This window comes from Terrapene carolina, unplaced genomic scaffold, assembly GCF_002925995.2.
Source record: "Terrapene carolina triunguis isolate 2854851 unplaced genomic scaffold, T_m_triunguis-2.0 Scaffold926, whole genome shotgun sequence".
Lineage (NCBI taxonomy): Eukaryota > Metazoa > Chordata > Testudines > Emydidae > Terrapene > Terrapene triunguis.
Window position 1 is genome coordinate 6949069 of NW_020665277.1, and position 6429 is coordinate 6955497.

Below are 6429 nucleotides of genomic sequence, written 5' to 3' on the forward strand. Positions count from 1 at the left end.
TAGGGCCATTCTTACGTTCTTATGTGCTGGGCTGCACCAACACATAAATGAGTCTCTCTCCCCAAAACTTTAGTAATAAAGCTGATTCTCCCCCCCCAAACAGGCTATTTAGGTTCAACACCGGACTTAATCCACCGGATCGAGCTAGGGGAGGCAGAGCTCTGGATCCAGGATGCTGAGAACTCCAGGGAAAGCTCAGGGCCTAAGGGCCCCTCCCGAGGTGAGTCATCGTAACCCAGTCCATTCTGATTTACACACCTGCTAGCAGAGGGCTCCTTAATGTAGAAGGCAAAGGCAGAGTGAGATCCACTGGCTGGGAGCTGAAGGGGTCGAATGGAGGCTGGGAATTAGGGGCCAGTGTTTATCTGGAGGGGAATGAACCACTGGGAGAGCTCCCCTCAGGACACGATAGATTCTCCCTCACTGGGAGTCTCAGTGGAAATGGGGTGTGACTTTCTCAAAGCTTTCTTCTTGTTCAGCCAGGAGGTAGGAGTCACTGGGGGAGCTTCTCTGGCTGGGTTAGGCAAGAAGCCAGGCTGGATGGGCACAATGAGTCTGTCTGGCCTTGATATCTATGAATCCTAGAAATGTAGGACTAGACAGGACCTCAATAGGTCATCTAGTCCAGTTGCCTGCACTGAGGCAGGACTAAGTATTATCGAGTCCATGCCTGACATGCTCTTAAAAACTTCCCATGATGGAAATTCCACAATCTCTCCAAGGAATTTGTTCCGGTGCTTAACTACCCTAACAGTTTGGAAGTTTTTCCTAATGCCTAACCTAAATCTCCCTTGCTGCAATTTAAGCCCATTACTTCTTGTCCTGGCCTCAGCGGATAAGAACAACAATGTATCACCCTTCTCTTTGTAACAACCATTTACGCTCTTGAAGACAGTACTCCAGTTGAGGCCTTATCAATGCTGAGTAGAGTGGAAGAATTACTTCTCGCGTATTGTTTGCAACGCTCCTGCTAATACATCCCAGATATTTTCCTTTTTCCCCCCCCAACAGTATTAAATTGTTGACTCACTTAGTTTGTGATCCACTATAACCCCCGATGGTTTTTTGCAGTACTCCTTCCTAGGCAATTCTTTCAATTCCGACCATTTCTCCATTTTGTCAAGATCACTTTAAATTCTAATCCTGTCCTCTAAAGGGCTTGAAACCCATCCCCAGCTTTGAATAATCCATAAGTTTTATGAGTGCACTCTCCATGCCATTGTCCAAATCATTTATGAAGATACAGAATAGAATCGGACCCAGGACAGATCCCTTTGGGATCCCACTCGATATGCCCTTTCAGCTCATTAGAGAATGATAAGAACCACTCTCTCAGTGCAGTTTTCCAACCAGTTGTAAACCCACCTTCTGGTAGCTTTGCCTAGGCTGTATTTCTCTAGTTTGTTTATGGGAAGGGCATGTAAGACAGTATTGTGATGGGTTGGATCACAGAAACTCCCTTGGGACTGCCACCTGATGTGCTGGGACTACCTCTGAGCCCATTTTCCCTGCCAGCTTGGGACTTTAGTACCTTGCCTTGTTTGAGCCAGACACGCCAACCTGGTGCAAACACAGATCCAAGTCTGAACCACAACCCACAAACTGCAGGCTTAACTGAAAACAGCTTAAGAAGTGCTCCTGTCTCCAGCACTCAAATACCCAGCTCCCAGTGGGGTCCAAACCCCAATTAAATCCATTTTACTCATAAATTTACTCATAAATTGTTCGCCTTCTATAACACTGATAGAGAGATATGCACAGCTGTTTGGCCCCCCCGCCCAGGTGTTAATACATACTTTGGGTTAATTAATAAGTAAAAAGTGATTTTATTAAATACAAAAAGTAGGATTTAAGTGGTTCCAAGTAATAGACAGAACAAAGTAAATTACCAAACAAAATAAAACACGCAAGTCTAAGCCTAATACAGTAGAAAACTGATTACAGATAAAATCTCACCCTCAGAGATGTTTCAATAAGCTTCTTTCACAGACTGGACTCCTTCCTAGTCTGGTCCCAATCCTTTCCCCTGGTACAGTCCTTGTTCCAGCTCAGGTGGTAGCTAGAGGATTTCTCATGACTGCAGCCCCCTTTGTTCTATTCCACCCCCTTATATATCTTTTGAACAAGGTGGGAATCCTTTGTCCCTCTCTGGGTTCCCACCCCTCCTTCTCAATGGAAAAGCACCAGGTTAAAGATGGATTCCAGTTCAGGTGACACAATCGCATGTCACTGTAAGACTTCATTATTCACTTGCCAGCACTCAGGAATACAGGAAGACTTGCAAGTAAACAGACATTTACAACCAATTGTCCTGGTTAATGGGAACCATCAAGATTCCAAGCCACCATTAATAGCCCACACTTTGCATAATTACAATAGGACCTCAGAATTATATTTCATATTTCCAGTTTCAGATACAGGAGTGATACATTTATACAAATAGGATGAACAAACTCAGTAGATTATAAACTTTGTAAGGATACCTTACAAGAGACCTTTTGCATGAAGCATACTCCAGTTACATTATATTCACACTCATTTGCATATTTTCATAACATCATATGGAGTGCACCATCACAAGTATCAAAAGCCTTACTAAATTTGACATGTGACATCTACTGTGTCCGTCCTGTCCACAAAGCTTGTTACCTGTCAAAGAAGGATATTAGGTTGGTTTGACATAATTTGTTCTCGACAAATCCATGCTGACTGTTACTTATTACTTTATGTCCATCTAGGTGCTCACAAATAGAATGTTTCATTACTTGCTCCATTATCTTTCCAGGTACTGAAGTTATGACTGGTCTATAACTTCCTGAGTTGTCCTTATCCCCTTTCTGTACCTAGGTACTATATTTGCCCTTTTCCCATCCTCAGGTCCCTCTATCATCCTCCACAACTTCTCAGAGATAATCGCTAATGGCTCAGAGATCTCTTCATCCAGATCCTTAAGTATTCTAGATGTATTTCATCATGCCATGCTATGCCATGCCAACTTGAAGACATGTAACTTGTCTAAATAATTCATAACTATTTCCTTTCCTATTTTAGGCTCAGATCCTACCCCATTGACACTGATGTTCACTATGTTAGTCAGCCGATCACTGCTAACTTTTTTGGTGAAAACTGAAACAAAAGAGGCGTTTAACTGTTTGGCCATGGCTGCGTTTTCTCTTATTGTCTTTCCCTCCATTTAGTAATGGGCCCAGCCTGTCCATGGTCTTCCCTTTCCTTCCCATGTATTTGTAAAATGCTTTGTTTTCCCCCCTTATATTCCTGGCTAGTTTAATTTGCTTTTTTGCCTTGGCCTTTCTAATTTTGTTCCTACATGCTTGTGGGTTTTTTTTTTTTTTTTTTAATATTCATCCTTTGTCATTTGACCTAGTTTCCACTTCTTGTATGACTCTTTTTTGAGTTTCCAGTCATTGAAGATCTCCTGGTTAAGGCAGGGAGTCCTCTTATCATACTTCCTATCTTTCCTACTCATTGGATATCTGTGACCTAGGATGGCACCTAAAAATGATGGGGCCTCAAAGTTGCGACAGAGAAATGGAGCAGAGATGGGGAGGTGATGAACTTGGAAGAGATGTGGGGTGGTGGATTTGAGGGGTGCTGAGGGAAAGAGAGACTTCGCCATGGTAGGCGACAGCACATGGCTGCATTTCCCTAGTGGGTAGGACTTTGCAACAGGATTCAAAACATCTTGGTTCAGTTCTAGAAGTGAGTCACTACAGCTTCCCCATACCTCAGTTACCCCAGCTGTGTAATGGAGAGGGCACTGGGGCTGTGAGGATAAAATCCATCTGTGTGTGTCAGTGGATCTGGCACTGGGAGGCAGACAAGCACCTGGGTAGAAAGACACGCCTGCCGGTCCATAGACCATATCGCACCCCTGTCTCCCCTGCCCTCACTCTGAGGAGAAGGGTACATGGACTGGTGGGGGGTAGGAGGGGAGAGAAAGAGAGAGACTGTGTGAGCTGGCTGCTGCAGGGCAAACAGGCACCTGGGTAGAAAGACAAGCCTGTCCAGCCATAGACCACAACACCTTCTAGGCTTCCCACACCTCAGAAAATCATACCAAGGTAGGGGCGCCCTAGAGATTTTTCAAATGGGTTTCATGCCTCTGCCCCCCCGACTCAAGCTGTTGTGCTGGTGTCCTGTGGCTCTGGGCACCTGGATCCAGACATAGCTCAGACGGGGCCAAAACCTGCTCACAGCCTGGGAGAGCATCCCCGAGTCACTGGCCCTTGGCAAAGAAGGCGCTGTCCTCTCAAGGTTCCCACCCCACCCCCTCTCTGCCACTTCACTTCACACGTGACCTCTCAGACTGGAGAAACATGTCCCCAGCGAGCAAGGAGAAAGCTGGGAATGACTCATGGCAGGAACAGTCATGTACGATGCGTGCAAGGTCATGCCATGCAGAGGACACCATTTTGTAGAGCAGGTTTTCAGTATTTACAGCGTTTCACTGTAATGCGCTAAAACTGCCCCGCGTTCCAGGCAGCTGCTTCTGGGGGTGCGGATGACGCACGTGGGGGCCAGAGGAAATTGTCCTGTGGGCCACGACTTGGAGTATCCTGGTATATGGGCTGGGTGTGAGGGAGAGGGGGTGGAATGGCCTTTGTCACATCCCCTCTCCCCCTGCTCTCTCAGTGGCACGAAATCATTGTCACTTACATTGCTTCATTGTCAATGCTTAGCACAGCCCTCAGCCTTATAACAGTCTGTGACTGTAGATCAAAGGCCTGCTGGATGGAAGCCATTCACCCCTTCCAGCTCAGCATGGTTACTGATTGGCTTGTGACACAATACAGACATGTTTTTCAGGTTACATCACACAAACCCTGAGTGACATGTCATCCCCTCAACGCCCCCCCCCCCCCCAAGGGTTTTAATTTTGCACAAAGAATGAAACAGGTTCAGGGTGAATGACTTCTTTAGAAGGAATTCCTTGAAAAGGACTCACTCCTGCACAGGAATAAGCTACGTTAATGTAAGCAGCTTTATACCGGTCTCAATGCATCCACGAGGGGATTGTAGAGCCTAAACTAGTTTCAAACCAATATAGTTTAAACAGAGCAAATACGGGGAACAGGAGACCTGCTGTAAAACAGGAGACAGTACAGAACCAGCAACATGTAAATAAACTCCTCTGATTGAACTAAAACCATAATCAGTGTGAAAACAAACCCCAGTCCCTATTTGTTAGCACTTAGCGGCCCTAGTTCTGGATGAGGGCCCCATTGTGCCAGGCGCTGGGTGTATCCTGGGCAAGCTACAATTTAAGCATCAAACAAGACCCAAGAGGCGCATGGCACACATGGGAACAGGCGCCAGGTGTTGCACAAACAACATAGGGTAGAACCACCCTGAGTCAGGCTGCAGATGTGTGTCGGCATTTCATATCAGAAATTACGGAGCAGTCATCATAAATTTATTAAAAGTCACAGGTCACTAAATTTACTGTGACGGCTCCATGATTTTTAACAAAACCTGCCCTGCTCCTCGTCCTGCCCATGGGGCACCAACCACCCAGCAACCCCCCAATGCTGCAACCCTATCCGCAGGCTGAAGCAGAGGTGTTGGGTCGCGCTAGAGAAGATATGAGTGGCAAGTCCATTCACTGAAGTTTGTCCCACCTCCCCCACCATCATGACTGGGGGCGGGGGAATATCTGAGTGGTGCTGTACACCCGCAGGGCAGGTCTCAGTGCCCGGAGTGAGTCGTTGGGTCCAGCCCTGTGGGACAGGAGCCACCATTGCAGGGTGAGGCACCGATCCAAAAAACAGTCAGGGACAAATGGGGAAATCGCTCCATCCGTGACATTTTTCCTTCCTTGACAAACCTGTAGCCTTAACCGTGAGCTAACACCAGGATTGCCTCTGCTCTCTCCAGCAGGGCTCGGGATCCTGGGGGGACCAAGGACACCGTCTGAGTGTGGGGAGAGCACGGCAGGAACGCAGGATCCCACATCCCACAGAGGGATCCATGCACAGGACGCAGTCCATCCCCGGGGTAAACTCAGCCAGAAACTAGACCTGGCTACACACCAGAGACTCCCCACGGGCCGGTGTCCCCATCGCTGCGCTGACTGCGGCAAGAGCTTCAGGCAGGCCTCAATCCTGAGAATACACTGGTTTACGCACACCGGGGAGCGGCCACACCACTGCTCTGACTGCGGGAAGGGCTTTGCACAGAGCTCAAACCTGAGAGCACACCAGCGCACGCACACCGGGGAGCGACCACACCGCTGTGCTGACTGCGGCAAGGGCTTTGCACAGAGCTCACACCTGAGACTACATCAGTGCACGCACACTGGGGAGTGGCCGTACTGTTGTGCACACTGTGGTAAGGGATTCAGTAGTGCCAACGCACTGACGCTGCACCAGCGCACGCACACCGGGGAGCGGCCGTATCGCTGTGCTGACT

General features: G+C 47.8%; 1 pseudogene; it reads left to right on the forward strand.

The window, feature by feature from the left end:
* The first annotated feature begins 4522 nt into the window (after positions 1–4522).
* LOC115271395 overlaps positions 4523–6429 on the forward strand; it is a 3295-nt pseudogene continuing 1388 nt past the window's right edge.